This window comes from Macrobrachium rosenbergii, chromosome 34 (genome assembly GCF_040412425.1).
Source record: "Macrobrachium rosenbergii isolate ZJJX-2024 chromosome 34, ASM4041242v1, whole genome shotgun sequence".
Taxonomy (NCBI): domain Eukaryota; kingdom Metazoa; phylum Arthropoda; class Malacostraca; order Decapoda; family Palaemonidae; genus Macrobrachium; species Macrobrachium rosenbergii.
In genome coordinates, this window is record NC_089774.1 from 11,295,387 (window position 1) to 11,312,893 (window position 17,507).

Sequence of the window (17,507 nt, forward strand, 5' to 3'; positions counted from 1 at the left end):
AATAGGAGAGGGAGTGCATACCAGACGTCGGATGACTCAACATCATAATCTCATTGATCTGGGGAGAGAACTCTCTCTCCCTCCCCACCCTCACCCTCCTGGGCTCCCCTTAGAGGCGTCACCCCCCTGTCACCCTCCATCACCCCCCGTCACCCCGTCTATATAAACCTCCTACTGGCCGTATCTTCCTCCCCTTATATGGGAAACATCATCTCAGTGTTACAACATCCATAATATTTCTGAGGGGTTCCTGGATGGCTTTCTTTTCCTCTTCACCCCTCAATCCTTCACCCCTCACCCATTTACCATTCACCCCTCATTCTCCATCCCTCCACTTCAGTCTTCACCCCTTCACCTTCCCCCCTCCTTTTCAAACCTTATTCTTCACCCTTCACCCCTCACCCTCACCCTTCACCCTTCACCTCTCATCCCTTCACCTTCCCCCTCCCTTTTGCACACCTCATTCTTCACCTCTTCACCCCTCCCATTTCACCCCATCACCAATCACCCCTCCCTCTCACCCCTCAACTATCAACCTTTCCTTCCACCCCTTCACCCCTCACCCTTCACCCCTCCCCTTCACCCCTCACTCTTTACTCTTCTCCTTTACCCTTCACCCCACAACAGTCACCCTTCATCTATTCACCCTTCACCCCCCACTGTTCATACACCTCTTCACCATTCACTCCTCACCCCTCCCTTCACCTCTCCCCCTTCACCCTTCACCCTCCCTCTCACACCTCATTCTTTACCTATTCACCCCTTCACCCTTCACCCCTCCCCTTCACCCTTCATTCCTTCACACCTCACTCTTCTCTCTTCACTTTTCACCCTCCCTCTCACACCTCATTCTTCACCCTCTCACCTTCCCTTCACCCTTATTCCCCTCACCCCTTCCCCCTTCACTCTTCACCCCTCAGTATCACTGACAACCCCGAGACGTTAATTGAATGTTGTCCTAAAGACCTTCTAATGGCGGGAGTTATTGACCCTCAATGTGTCTTTACGGTTGCGACAAATTGAGCAAGAGGCAAACGCTGTTTTTGTTTGGTTTGTGCTGTTTATTTTTGCCAGGAAAACATTGTCTTTGTTTTGTTTCAGTTAGGACATCACTGTCTTTGCTTTGTTTATTTTTTGTTTGTAAGACACTGCATTTACTTTGTTTTTGTTCTGTCTCTCCCATTTCCCAAACCCCATCCCCATCCAGCCTTAAAATACAACCAATATAATCATAAGAATTACTGAAAATCATAAACAAACCCAGGACATTGTTACCTTTTTGCCGATGGCCGCCCACTGGGTGGGTTACCGAGTGTGGGGGTGAGTGTAGGGGGTAGGGGAAAGGGAGAGGAAGGGGTGATGATGATAATGAATGCGTAGATAGAATGAAGATGATGATAATGAGTGTATAATGAGAGGGGGTCCAGGGGAGATGCATTGTGAAAACTCCCCATCTGACCCTTGAGTGACGCTTGTATAGAAGGGGGAGGTGGAATGGGGTGGGTTTGAGGGTTGAGGGCGGGGAGAGAGAGAGAGAGAAAGAAGAAGAAGAAGAAGAAGAAGAGGAGAGAGAGAGAGAGAGAGAGAGAGAGAGAGAGAGAGAGAGAGAGAGAGAGAGAGAGAGAACCCAGAACGCGATAGGCATTCAATAAAACTCACATACAAAGCGATTTGCATCTGTGATGACAAAAGCAGTCTATCATCGTTTGCAAATTTATTTTTTGTTTTGATAATGAACGGATTAATTATAGTTCACGGACTTAAACTTAATTAAAATAATAAGTAAACTATATATAATATATATATATATATATATATATATATATATATATATATATATATATATATATATATATATATATATATATATATATATATATATATATATATATATATATATATATATATTTTATATATGTATGTATGTATAATTTTTCCACAAATAGGGAAACTAATAGCTTTGATTAACCTCCAATTTGGTATAAATTCTCAATATTAAGTTAAAGAAATATATTTATATATCTTCATAAAATTTCAATATACTTTTTTCTGAGACTTAGTTCAAACATATATTTTTTCCCTTGATAGCAAAACTATCAGCTTAAATTACCAAAAAATATCTGAAAACGAAAATAAGAATCCTTTTGAATATTGCCAGATATTAGGATACTAGGACCTCGTATTACCCGAATGTTAATCCTATTTCAGAGTCCTGATTTCCCACGAGCTTCTACCAGTCCATTTGTCCACGTCCTACCTCTACAGAGTCCTGCAGGACCTTGCTGTTTGGGAAGGCAGGACCCATTAATAATGTATAACTTCATTCTCTACAGCAGCCATGTATACCAGTCAGTTAAGGTACATTAATATTGGGATGCTTCCAGAAAGATTCAATGCTGTCTCATTTTAGAGTCCTTGGGTGACAAGTGTTTATGTAAATGACAAAATTGGATTAATATTTTTTGTTTTAATTGTTATTTTTTCATTGCTTTTAGGTACACATAAATATTGTTCCTTTATTCTTGGTTATGTATCATATATTAATTTGTTTTTGTGTATAGGATTAGTTATATATATATTATATATTATATACACATATTATAAATATATATATATATATATATATATATATATATATATATATATATATATATATATATATATATATATATATATATATATATATATAGAGAGAGAGAGAGAGAGAGAGAGAGAGAGAGAGAGATTTATAGCCTAGCCTAGCGTAGCCTAGCCTACCCAAGGATATTGGAAGCGTGGAAGAAGAAGTGTTGGGTAATTTGTTGCCTCCTGAATGCAATTATAGTTGCTTGGGAGAAGACTGCGACGAGGAGAGAGAGAGGGAGAGAGAGAGAGAGAGAGAGAGAGAGAGAGAGAGAGAGAGAGAGAGAGAGAGAGAGAGAGAGCCTAGAGCAGGATATTGGAAAAGCAGAAGAGCCTGTTGAAATTTGTTGTCCCAAGGAGATTTGTTGGTAGGAGATTCCAAGATGGCATGGATGAATTACTAAGACAAATTAGAAGAAGGAATTGCTATCCCGACTTCAGCGATGAGATTTGAGTACGAGTCGCGAGCGAATCGCACATTTCGCCGTAGCTGGTTTTAATCATTTCAGATGATTTATGAGGTGCTGAATCATTAATCAGATCTCTGAAGTTAATTCAAGGCTTTAGTTGAATTATTCAAATTATTTCTCTTTTACAAAAGTAGGTTTAAGTTTATGTGAAAAAATTACTGCCCAGGGAGGTATATTTTTATTGAAATTATTTGAATTATTTTCTGTACAAATTTGGTTTTCTTTGTATAATTTGAGAACAAAATTACTATCCAGGGAAGTGATATTTTAGGTACATTCCATGTTCAGATAATTAAGTAATTTTATTAACAAAATAATGCCTTTTTTAATACATATACTAATATCTGTCTGTTTGGGAATAAATAGCTTTTTCTCTCTATTTTATTTTCCTGTATATTTTTCACTTACTAATGCATGCTCTCTCTCTCTCTCTCTCTCTCTCTCTCTCTCTCTCTCTCTCTCTCTCTCTCTCTCTCTCTCTCTCTCTCTCTTTAAAGAAACAGGAAAGATAGAAAAATTCAGATTTCCTTTTTCTAAACTGAATGTGATCCAAAAGAAGAGAGAGAGAGAGAGAGAGAGAGAGAGAGAGAGAGAGAGAGAGAGAGAGAGAGAGAGAGACCTTAGCTCCTGTAAAATTATTCTGTACATTAATAATAATAATAATAATAATAATAATAATAATAATAATAATAATAATAATAATATTATTATTATTATTATTATTATTATTATTATTATTATTATTATTATTATTATTATTATAGTTTAATAAGACATTTTAGCTGATTTATTCAAATTTACATTTTTTTTATTTATATAAGGAATAACTGGTTAGTTTTTGGTTAAATTTACATTTAAATATTTTCATTATAATCATTATACAGTCAGTAATTTATAATCATTATTAAAATTTATCGTAAAAGAATGAAATATATAAAGGACTTTAACTTTTATTTTTTATGCAAGCATTATTATAGTGACTATAAATTAATCGCTGTATGATGATTATAATGACATTATTACTAAATCATTATACGGTCATTAACGTTTAATCATTATCAAAATTCTTTCGTGAATGTATAAAATATATACAGTATATATGAATTTTAACTTGTATTCTTTTATATAAACATTTCGACAAAGAAGTAGATATTACTGACAGTATAATGATCATAATGACATTATTAATACATAAATTTAGCTATATAATGACCAACAGTTCTTAAGATAAATAAAAAATGTCAAATTAAATAAAGACAAAATAAAAATAATATTTTATACAAGTATATCGACAAAGAAGCAGATATTACTGGCCGTATAATGATTATAATGACATTATTAATGCATAAACTTAACGATATAATGACCAACAATTCTTAAGATAAATAAAATATATGTAAAATTAAGTAAAAGATTAAAAAAATAGCAATTTCTTACGACCATTTTGAAAACGCAACAATTTTCCATTGGCTAAAATGTCTTATTTAGTCATTAATACTCATAGATAATGATAATTATAATGATAATAACGATGATACTAATGACAATTATAATGACAATAATAATGAGAGTCCTATTTATGAAATTAAAACCAGAATTTGAAATGAGAATTCCAGTACAAATTTAAGTGTTTTTGCGAATTCTTAGTTTAGTTTACCAATAAACTTACGTTTTCTATGATACTATTTATCTCCGTTTTCTTTTAATCAACACGTAAACAAATACATATTATATATTCGATTATTTCGATAATCTAATTAATTTTAGTGTCTTAGATAATTATAAACGATTATATATGAGGTAATTTATATATTAAGTAATTATTACGCTTATTAATACGAAAAAATGATAGAGTTTTAAGGGTACGTTTTATCTCTTCCTTCAAACTTATATAATAATTATATATATCTGTTATTTTCAATGTTATCTTCTATAATTAATTATTCAGTAATAATAATTATATATTTTAATGCTTATATTTCTATAATTTTACAACAGCTACGGTCAGAGATTTTTTAAATGAATTTTTTTCAAATTTTTTGTTAGGCCTATTTATTGACTCCTGCCCCAAATAGTGCCACTGGGGCAAGTTCATTTTTATATATTTGTTCCTTTTTAATCTAAATTTTCAATATTATTATATATAATAATGTTCAATGCTGTGTTTGCAACATTTTCATCAATTTCTGCAGTGGTTTCTTGCAAAAGAATGGCAATATTTTGCAAATTTATCTCGTTTTTTTGACGCCAAAAGTAGACCTATACCTCCATTAGGCCTATATCCAGTGTGAGGAAAAAAAAAACTACTTCTGAAGATATTTCTGAAAATATATTCTTGGATTTTTTAAAACTATTTCTGAAAATATATCCATGGATTTCCTGAAACTATTTCTGAAATATATTAAGGAGTATTTTAGTTGATTTCAGCATTGCTTTATTGCAACAGAATGACAATATTTTGCAATACCATCTGGTTTTTTGACACCAAAATAATAATATAGAATAATTAAAGCAATATAAAGAAATACGACACCCGATACATATAGGAAATAAGAAAAAAATGCTAAAGAAAGGAAAAAATATATATAAAAAAAGACGAGAGGTCATTGAACTATAAAAAAATCTATATTAAAACAAAAAACATGGAATAATTAAGGGATTTTTAATTATAAAATATAATAAATAAAGTAACGAAAACAAATATTATGCGCCGTATATAAAGAATAAGCAGAAATAACTTAAAAAAAGAAGAAAAATATAAGAGAAATACGAAGTCTCATAACGAAATGACCAGATAATCGAGATTTGAACGACAAAAAAACCATATTAAAACGACAAAATCATATTAATTAGTCGATTTATAACTATAAACATAAAAAATAAAGCAATGAAAATCAACAATACGCTCAATATATAAAAAAAAAGACGAAATAAACTTAAAAAAAAAAGAAATATAAAAAAAACTCGTAACTAAGACGAGCCGTTACAGAGAACAACCCCTTCACCACGCTCGTTCGTGACGTCATCACCCTCTTGTGACGTCATCGACCTGTCATGGCCGCCCCTTTGTTGACACATGGACGAACAGGTAATTAACATTCGAATTAAATAGCCATTAAACCTTAATTATTTTGAGTTTAAATTAACAAATTGAATCAATTTGAATATTTTAAATTTATTTTTATATAATTTATGCGTTAAAATGGCGGATAAGTCTCTTTAAATGGCTTATGTCTGGGGTCAAGTGAGGTCAGGCTTGGCCTGAGGTAAATAGCCGGCTGTTTGCTATTAGCTATTAGGATAAATCAGTTTACGTAAATAGCTCATAATTACTAGCAATACTAATGTAATTTAGCTGTATAACGTCAGTTTACAATTTAATTTTATTGCAGTTTGTTCCAGGTCAGGTTAGGTCAGGTTAGCCTGTGGTAAACAGCTGGCTATTGGCTATTAGCTATTAAATAATTTTAAGTAAATAGCTTTTTATATATGTTACTTTTGGATTTCATATTTATCTCATAAATTCCCAATATGATTTCACTGTTATATACATGCAGGTTAGGCTAGGTCAGGCCAGGTCAGGTTAGCCTGTCGTAAATAGCCTGCTATTGGCTATTAGCTTTTAAATCAGTGTTTATATAAAAAACTTCATAATTTTATAAGTTACTTCTGTAAATTTTTGTTGTTTAGTTAATTTTCGATTGATTTATACCATTTTGTCTTACTAGGTCAGCCAAGGTTAGGTTAGGTCAGGTTAGGTCGGTTACCGAGGTCAAGGTAATATGCCATATTAGCCTAACCTTAATGCTGCGTCATTGATCCCCTATTTAGAGACATTCGAGGAAGCCTTTGTTAATAAGGAGGTTTTTCCACTGGGGTGTGCGACCTGAGGTCACGTAAGCAGCAGTAAGGTCAGGTCAAGTCAGGTTGACATGTCTTCACTCTTGGGTCATTTTTGAGGCTTTGGTGGTCATATCTGAGGCTGTAGCGGCCATTCGTGAGGTCTTGGGGTCATTCGTGAGGTTCTAGGCCCCGTTTTCGAGGTATAGGGGTCATTCGTAAGGTCGCACAGACTGTTTGCGAGGTCGTAAGGCCATTCGGGAGGCCGTAGGGTTGTTCTCGATGCTGTAGGGTGTCACTTGTTAGTGCCGCGGCCTCTGGGAAGTGACCAGGGGCCAGTTTTGCATTTTTGGCAACACTTGTAACCTTTGCTGAAACCCTCGCCATTTTCCCGTCCGGTTTGTGTTCGGATCTGGGCTACTCGCGAAAAATGATGAAAGTTTCGTTATACCAGGGTAGGCTACGCATGCATCGTCAGGCAACAGCGACTGCGTTTGTAGAAACATCGATTCTAACGGCGACTCGGTACAACGCACAGGTTTCTCCTTTGCAGCCGACTTCGTTACAGAGGTGCGACTCCAGAGAATATAATGAAGCATTTTGCAGTATCTGTATTGCTGGACTTTATTAAGAATAGCAAAGTTAATCTCGTTCGTATCAACTCCGTTCGGAGACGTAACTCCAAAGAATTTATTCAAGCCGTTTGTATCGTTGGAACTCGTTAGGAATAGCAAAGACGATCTCGTTCGTATCAACTTCATTTGGAGACGTAACTCCAAAGAATTTATTGAAGCCGTTTGTATCGTTGGACCTCGTTAGGAATAGCGAAGACGATCTCGTTCGTATCAAGCTTCGTTCGGAGACGTAGCTCCGAAGAATTTATTGAAGCCTTCTGCGTCATCCGTTCTGTCGACCTTATTAGGAGTAGCGAAGACAGCCTCCTTCAAATCTCTTAAGCAGATGGTTAGAATGACTAATTAATTCATTCTTAAGCGACATGTCTCGTTAAGTCCTCACTGGGGCATATGGTGTCCTTGTTTTAGTTAAACCTGTCAAGGTCTCAGTCAGTTTGTTTAGTTTTAATAAAATACTGCAATTTGTGATTCCTTCGGGCCATTATTTTGGGAAATTTGAACATAATAACATGTTTCTTTTTGACTTAGCTGAATTTATTATATATTTTACGCAATTAATATTAATTGTATTTGTTTGTTACCATTTACTTATATTTTTTCCTCCATTTCAGGATGGACTATTTATCAAGCATGTTAGTGTCCCGTCCATCATATAAAGAAGAACCTGATTATGTAGCGGATTCAGGAGAATTTATACTTCAAATTCCAGCCGTTTTATCGCAGAAGGTGGTCCTAACGACGGTGTGTCGTCAGTCACCGAACTTGACACTCAAAGAAAAAACTATTATAGGTTAGTATATTTGGCATTTGAAAAGCTTTGTTAAGTAATTTAGAGCAGTTTTAGACAATGCATCATGGCCTTATAATTAGTGTGGTGGATTTGTCTTACCAGATGCCTTACTCATTCTATAATACTTTGTATATTTGTAATAAGTAGTTTAACGTTCACTCTATCAGGTTTGTCTAGACAAAATGGCATTAGCAAGGGACAGTAATAAGTTACAGGTTTGTGTTTATGAAACCAAGGTTAATATAATATTTAACATTTACGTTCATTTTGTAGTTTGAACTTTATCTTTTAATCTAGATATATTACAGTTTACTGTTGTCAAGTTTGTAAATGATTTCCAGTCCGTCTCCTTTTCGTTTTATTTTTTATTTTAGTTTTTGTTGAATTTATTACAAATGATATTAGTTTAGAGTGATTAACGAGCAAAAACTAAAAATTGGACGACAGACCCATTTGCTGGAGATGAAATTCATAGCTTTGCTGTCACAGAGACCTTAATTACCTCTATATAGGCAGTCACCAGTTTACGACGGGTTCCATTCCTCCGCCGTGTCATAAGCCGAAAACCGTCGTAACCGGAAGTACCATCGAAACTCATAAGGAAACCTTACTTTTAATTATTTGAGTGTCTTGTAAATGACGTAAACTGCATTTTTATCGAGTTTTCATAAAAAACCTCCAAATTTATACCATTCTGCCCCTTTTAGGAGCCATATTTCTTCCATCGGATTGGCGTCGTAAACCCGGAACACGCTCTGTAACCCGGGAAATAATTTTTGGTGATTTTGGATGAATATATTTGAAGAGCGTCGTAAGCCGAGGCCGTCGCAACCCAGGAACTGCCTGTATTAAGAAAATGTACAAAAGTGATTCACAGCAGTACTCTTTTTAACCATGTGTCCATGTAGGGGTTTAATGCCACCAGTACACCTCATGCGGTGCACTGTAGGCATTGCTTAAGGTTCTTTGCAGCGTCCCTTCTGCCCCTAGCTGCAACCCCTTTCGTTCCTTTTACTGTACCTCCTTTCATATTACCTTTCTTCTGTCTTACTTTCCACCCTCAATTAACAATTGTTTCATAGTGCAACTGTGAGGTTTTCTTCCTGTTCCACCTTTAAAACCTTGTTAGCCTAAATGTTTCATTCCAGTTTGAGCCATAAGTACGATATGGGCAAGCTGACTTCATTTATAAATCCCATCTCAACATCAGGAATTCCAATACTCACAGAATAATCTTGTACCTTTGCATCAGTATATTATTTTTCCCTTTTTCATTTCAGGTCTTTAAAACATGAGCAAGAAAGAATTAGGTTGATTTATTCAAAGGAAGCATCTGAATGGAGGTCAGACCTCAAGCCTCCTTCGCAACTTTGTTGAAGAGCTTGAAATTATTAATTCACAAAGGAAAATTTGGAAGAAGAAGATTTCACGGGAATGTTTTGATAACACTGGAAGAACAGCTTGAAAAATAGCCGACAAAAGTGTTTTAAATCGACTGGACAGTTTTCTTATATGCTACAGGAATCAGCAATGCAGGAAGTCTTTTTAGAAAAAAAGACAAACTTAGATTTGCATCATTGAGGTACACTGCATCAGGAAGACTCATGTTATTGAGGCTACCGTACGAAAACGCAAGACATTATTATTGTTATCAGAAGACGAACCTTATTCGTATTGAACAAGCCCACCAAAGGGGCCAATGACTTGAAATTCAAGCTCCCAAAGAATGTGGCATTCATTTGAAAGAAATAACAGAATGGAATGTTAAATACAGAATGAAGAGATCAGTTTAAGGCAGTGAAGTATATCAGGGGAATTTTAGATGCATATTGGATCCCATCTTCGACCAGCAAGTCCATTTGCTGTTTGTCGTAATGATGGTGAAAGCTACAAGTGATTGCAGAAAATTAGCCCCCAGGGAGAGGCTATATGCAGACGACCTTACGTAAAAGCAACATCACAGGGGGAGCCCTGTGGTTCTCGTCAGTGTTATCTTGAGGTATTTCAGCAGAAAAATCAAGTTGGAGCCTTCCTGCGCAAGCAGAAGATACCACCTTTTGAGGCATGGAGACCAAAGTCGACACCAGAAGTTCCCTGCTGAGTTCAGTTGGCCAAACCTAGATATACACCGATGTCGAACTAGGTTGTAGGCGATAGGATACCACCACTTTCTGTAGTTTTGTCCAAAAATTAAGAGTCTCGGAAAGTTACGGATATCAAGACGAGGAAACGGTCAATAATTTTGGATGGACATATATTCAGGAACATTAAAATGAAATGATTAAAAGGTACAGTATTGTCTTCTGTTATGTGAAATGCTGTAGTGTGTTCCTTTCTGTTTTATGAATAGACTGAGTTATTTCACGAACTGTTTAAGATTACTACGTAGGTGTAATTCATTTGAGAACAGCTCTAATGTAAACCATAAAAGCTTACTTAGCCAAGTGGTATGCAGAAGTACTTTTAGACTTCTGTTAGGTAAAAAAACATATGCAACAATTAAACTTTTGGTGGTCTATATTTAGCAGAATTTGCCTTCATTCTATATGACTTAAAGATTCTAGTTCAATTTCTCTATGTTGTAAGGTAATTGATCAAATTTGAAACATTGATCCGGGTGTTATTGATAGCAAAATATGTATTCCCAGAGATTCAGGGCATTTTCTAACTTTATTTTCATTATGTAGCAAAGAAAGTAGAGTACCAATCACTTTAAAATGTAATATAAGCTTTTAATTTGCTCTGGACTGTTGCGGGCACTGCACAGTCACAATAAGACTTTCCTTTCTGTCCCCAGGTGTGCACTTTGTCAAGTTGGCTATGGTGACTCAAGAACAAGCCCCTTCCTGCAAGAGAAGCAATGCTCGGTCAACTCTGCAGTAACCACAAGAGTTTACGGACGACTTGAATCTTTTTTTTACCCGATGGAGAGGTACGGTATATTCGTGTCATCTTTGTACGTCCATATGAAATCCAATCTTCTTGTTTTTACTTATGCCTAAGACTTGGTTAAGGGCAAATATAATAAGCCAGTGGGTGAATATTTTTGTGTAAACGAGTGACGTAGCCATTAGTGATTGATGAAACCTTCTTTAGTAGTTAGTTATTATGGCCTTTGAAGTAAGGCAAGACCTTGCTTAGTGGATTCCTACAGTGGGCCTTTCTTGAGAGTCGATAATTTATAGGTTAAATTATATTGTAAAACTGTCAATATTTGATTATTAGATTTCCAAAGTTACAGAATATTCAAGCACATGGAATAGGACCAACAATTTGTTTGAATTATAATAAATAATTATGAAATGTATCTTAGAATATCCATGTACCAACGACTTTTAGCCGTTTGTAGTAGCCCCACTAAAACTTTATATTCATTTGCAGATTGCGTGCTTCTGTTTTGATTGAAGACGGCTGGCAAGAACCTGAAACTTTCCTGTGTCAGTGACAGAAGACTCCGGAGTTATCTAGTTTTTGTTATTTAATCACATCTGGTTAAGTTTTGTGCAATATGAGTATATGAGTGGGTTTTGTATACATGAATGGTGTGTGTGTACACCTGAATATATTATGCCCAAGATTACTTTGCAAATGTTCAACTGAACTCAGTTTCCGTACAGAATTGTGTGTATGTGTTCAAGAGGTAGCTGTTCCTATAATATCTCATTAAATTTTCTCATTTTCACTGTCATAATCAATAGATTGCATTAAAAGTTTGAGAGAGGTGAATTGGATAAAAACGTAGGTTGCTCAGAGAGAATAGTAATTGCCAGAAATTTATCAAGTTCAAATGTTAACCAGAGTCATTAACTTTTTAATTTTTATCCAAGAAAAAAGACATCAGTTATACTATATAGTAGAGTACGAAAGAAGGTTCCTGCTGAATGATTTTGAATTGAAGAATCAAATTGATTCATGAGAAATATTCGTAAATATTAATTTTTTTATATAAATGTGTCTGATGCATTGGGTAAAGGATTGGTAATCTTAGACCATATTTTGTAAGAGGTACAAATGCCTGGAGGTTTAATCTTATCTTCATGAATTATTTTGGGGAAATTTATCCTTTTTATAAGTAAATTAATGACAAAGCCACTTATTTTATAACGTTTTCATGATAGAGACAAGTGCAAAATCTTTTAATTTGCTTAAGTGATAGAAAACTTTGTTAAAATTAGGTATATATACATACATTAGTTTGCAGAATATATAGCTAAATTTATTCTGGAACGTAATTTATTATGTAAACAATCCAACTTTGATTAGGACTTGTTAAATATTTCTGATTAGACCAATCTAATCTCCCAGGATAAGAGTTGAATTTCTGATTAGTCTCATAAACAACATTGCTATATAGAAGTACTTTTTCATTGTTTGACTATTTTGCAAAAGAGAATCTATGCCCACTTAAGATTCCAAGCTAGTATTAGAAAAATAAAATTTACTTCAAGGAGTATTGCAACCTTAGCAGCTTATCGTAAAGAAGTATTCAAAATATGTCAAGTATAGTTAAGGATGTCCCTTAACTAGGCCTATGTTAGTTGAATTACCAGTTTTAATTGTGGTGTTGATAGCTAAGTGATAGGATCCGTTTAGGTATAGTTAATCCTAAGGTTTTGTAGACCTATGTAACCTGATTTTGGTTTTAAATTTTATAAAAAATTTGTGACAGAAAGGATTATTTAACCTCCCAGGCATTCTGTACCTCATCTTGCGTTTAGTTTTAGTTTGTTATATCGGTGTTAACAAGCAGATCACATTTTTGCTGTTAAATAATTTGTGTTTGATAGGTGTTAAATTGAGAATATTTCTATTTTCGTTTCTTATTTTTGATGTGTTAAATTCAGAAGCTCCTCTTTGAATTTTTATTAGGCTGTTAAATTCAGAAAGTTCCCAGTTTTATTTTAGACACAGTAATTCACTTACAACAGGAATCCTTTAGCCAAGAAAGATTCATCGTATAAAGTCAAAATATTTTATTTTTTAGACCACTATACCTTTATAGTTGAAATTTGAATTCCATGTCAGTCAAAAAGTTATAAAAAAGTTCCTAGCAGGACTATTGTTTGGCTATATGTCCCCCTTCCAGTTTTTGGATAAGAGGAAAATTATTAATTCTTTGTTTGTCAGCAAAAGCTAAATGGGTTCTGCTTGTTAATACATTTTGTTAGGTATAGTATTGAGCTGTACTGTAGCAGTGGCCAGACTTCAATTTGCTTAAAAAAAGCCAAGAGAATTATATATATATGGTTTTGTATACTTTGGTAGATGTGGTCTCTTTTGGGATCAAATGGCAAAAAAAAGTTGGTGACTTGAGTTGTCTTGAGGCATTTTTGCCATTCCGTAAATTTGAGCAAAGCTAGGTAGGTTTTTCTGTTATAAGACTTGTGTTTGTATGAAAAGCGGACCTTTCGTTATGCTGAAGCCACTTTGTTGGTCTAGCCTGGGAAGTCTTGCTTCTTTCCTCAGTCTAGCAAAGGACGGGTGACCGCAGATAAGGCTTGTCGTTCTGCCAATACTGTGTCCTTTCTACCGCACTCTTTATCCAGCTCTTTCCCTCCGCTTGTCCCTCGTAATTTGAACTAAAAGAATATTAAGTTTAAAATTTTAATAATCTATTTGGATCATCAATAGGAACATAGTAGCAGTTTAACAGGCAATTTGGGGGTCTGACTTTCTTATAAGTAACAGAGACCCTATTATTTAGCACTTGAAGATTTTATAGATATGTTGGAACTAGAACAACAACTCCACATATTTCCTAACCTAAACTAACATGTGTTTATACTTAACATTCAGTTTATGAGCTTTATCTAAAAATTGTCAGGAACAGCATTTTATATACATTATTCAGTGCATAACCCATTCATTTTGATGCACAATATTTTTTTGATGTTGTAGACACTTGTTTTCATGGTGTGTCCATTGTAAGGCATCCCGGTGGGAAGTTGAAACTCGGAATTCTCTCTTTCTTGCTGTGAGTCATGGGACCCTTTTAGAAGCAGGGTCATGAGGTATTTCAGCAATGGTTCACAAGTGTTGCGGAGTCATTCCTGCATATGTAGCAGCTGATGACAACACTGCCATTGAATATCTTCGTAATTCATCCCAAATTGAAGCTCAGCATAAATCACTTCCCTGTCGTAGACTGACAGGGAATTCTTGGAGAACAGATTCAGTTCTGGGATAGCCTGAATAGACTGAGATTTTCTCCAGTGAGTCTGATGAAGCCACTTATCAACAAGTAGTGACTTTTGAGAAACTATAGTACCATTGTGTCCACAGGAGGGATGGTTTTCAGATCTATGCCTGGTGATATGTCATACAAAGAAGCTTTCTCTGCCGTGAAGGTTCCTGGAGCAACCTCACTTCAACAAGTTACACTAGAACCTCCAAGTGGTGAGCTTTCGTGCAAGGAAGGTGTCCAGTTAACCAGGAAATTAAGGGTTTACAAAGACAACTTTAGACAGAAAATCAATGTTAAACTTTTGCCAGGCATCAATTGTTAGTTCATTGCCTCTTGGGGTTCAAAGCAACCCATTGCAACTTGTGTTTGGTCTCTTGCAATGAGTATTCTTCAGTCTAACTCAATTTACACTTTGGCAATCTTTTCTGTTTTAAGAAAAGAGGAGTTATCAGTCTTTTGTGGATCTTGTTTCGGTTGTATGATGGTAAAATTTAATAGAAATCTTTCTGCGGCTTTCATTGCAAATTCAAATTCATCAGATATTTTGTCCAAAAGCCTTGGAATATGAATCGAGTTTTTCACACAATCTTCTCAGTGTGTGGTTCTTTAATTTGTAATCAATATGAGATTCTGTAACAAACAGCAAGGTACTTTCTGTAGAGGACTTAAATTTGTCAGGTACTTGTATGAAAAAATTAAGAATTTAAACCCTGTACAGTGAATAGGTTTGGCCACTCCTGCAATATGGTACAACTTTTAGCTTAGTAATATTCTGTGTATCTCACAAAGTATGTAGGGTCTTATATTGATTGTAATTTTGATTATTGTTAAAAGAGAACTTGACCACATGTAAAATTTCTTTTGACGTAAGTTTGACGTTGTCTGCGCCCTCTTGTTTTGTAGCTTTTAAGAGACTTTGTGTCATCTAGACAAATGTTGGGAAACAGAGTTTACCATGTTGATTTAGATTAGGGAATCGAGAATGACAGTAGCTTAGTATTTTAGTTCTGAAAATGGAAGTACAGTCACAGGAATGTCTAATCATTTGATGACATTATTATAGCTTTCAAGAGACTTTGTATCATTTGAATACAAGTTTGGAAAGAATCTTAATCATATTTATTTGGATACGGAGGCAATAATGATAGCAAACTAGTATTGTAGCTTTGTAAAAGGAAGTATTTGCAAAAAAGAACTGTCATAGGAAAGCCGTATCATTTGATAATGTTATTGTTGTTATAATTGCAAATTACACCACTGAGTCAGAACTGTAGGTTGAGAGATTAAGAAGCACTGTGAAAAAACCCCTTGCATTAATATTTTGTGATTTTGAACAGACCTGTTAATTATTTTATAAGGTCATTTTGACTGCGAAGTGATCTACCGAGTCAGAATTCTAGGCTGAAAGAGCAAGGAGTATATTTTGCAATCTTAGACTAGTAATTATTTTATAAGGTCCAGCACAGTCCCAAACTTACGTCAAAACGAAATTCATCTCGTAATTCTCCATCGTTGTTGACTCGCCTCTAAAATTGAAGTTCTCTTCCAGATGTAGTTTGTAAAAATTGGAAAGAATAAAAACCCAAGTGTCAACACCCCAAGGGGCTGGTCTTATGGGACCCCATTGGTGCCAGCGAGTCTCTCCCCCCTGCTGCCATGCTACCAAAGGCCGTGTGGGAATCTTGGACGACCCCAGAGTTATTGCCAGGACGAAAATGGTGTTCCCTTTTCCTCGTGATGGAGGAAGTTCAGTGTGGTAGTTGACGAGTGTTTGGTTACTTGAAGCATTTTCTCACTTGGTCAGTTTCCGGTCGGCTGAAATTGGCTGACGTTAAGTAATTAAGACCATAACTTGATCTAGAGGTAAATGACTGTATGTTGACCATTTGCTAGTTGTTAGAGTATTTTACATAGCTGAATTTTCAAAGGTATCTGAAATATTAGAGAGGTAAATTTGATCTTGAACACTGAAGGACTTTTGAGAAAGATTCTGAGTCTCATTTGTTACTTGTCCAGCTGTCAAAGTTTTAACATTTTTGCTTAGCTAACATGAACTGTTGTTGCTTTGTAAAGTTATGACTGATACGGAAGCAAGTGGATTTAGATGTTTTAAACTTTTGAGTGATCTAGAACCATCTTATGTACTGCGATGTCATAATCACTTTGTACAACTCTTGGTAATTAAATTGTCTTCTTAGTAATATTGTGGCTGAGGTCAGTAGCTGTCAAGTGCTGTTTATATTACGAGCAATTGTATAACTTTGCCTTAGAAGCGAAAGCTGGCTTTCTGTCATACGTTTCTTAGAGACAGTTACTAAGCTGTGTGTCCTGACTCCCATGATGCTTTGCGTAACCTAGATGCGGAGATCAGTGTCTTATGAGAATTGAGTCTTCAGAAAGCATAAGTAATATCCGCAGATCTTTTAAGCTTTTTTGAGAGTAAAATTACTTGTGTGAAATATAATGCCATTTTACTATGTAGATACATAATTCATCAAAATATGTATGTATTTTAAATGTAGCCACCAGTGTCTGGCAAATATCTGTGTATTTGTAACTAAATGTAATGTTTACCAAGATATCTTCCTTATTTTTCGTGATGTGTTACTTTGATTTGGTCTGAAAATAAACAATTTAGTGTCTGCTTGATTAAACTTTAAAAATAAGGGATTGCAGTATTGTTTTTGGGTTAGGTAATAACTGGCTTGAAATGATTTTATCCCATTATATCTGAAGAAACTTTGTAAACCAAGAGAACGTGAATTTGAAAGTCGGTAGCAACTGAAAGATGGAAAGGTTAGCTTGCCAGTGGGTGTTCTAATTATCTAGACATTGTCGTTTATGCATCAGAGGATGAAACAAAGGGCCGAGATTATTGAAATTCGAGTCATATCTAGTGACTGATTTGAATAGAACGTTTGTCTCGGCAAAATGGCATAAGATATTGAAAGTGGAGTCGTACGATT

General features: G+C 35.0%; 1 long non-coding RNA gene across 2 annotated transcripts in view; it reads left to right on the top strand.

Moving 5' to 3' along the window:
• LOC136856208 (uncharacterized) overlaps positions 1-17,136 on the top strand; it is a 48,808-nt gene extending 31,672 nt beyond the window's left edge. For both annotated transcript variants that reach the window (XR_010858273.1, XR_010858274.1), the window contains exons 3-7: positions 6,082-6,180; positions 8,179-8,357; positions 9,638-10,645; positions 11,155-11,289; positions 11,739-17,136. This is a non-coding gene — a long non-coding RNA (uncharacterized lncRNA). The remainder of the gene's footprint in view (positions 1-6,081; positions 6,181-8,178; positions 8,358-9,637; positions 10,646-11,154; positions 11,290-11,738) is intronic.
• Positions 17,137-17,507: the final 371 nt, after the last annotated feature.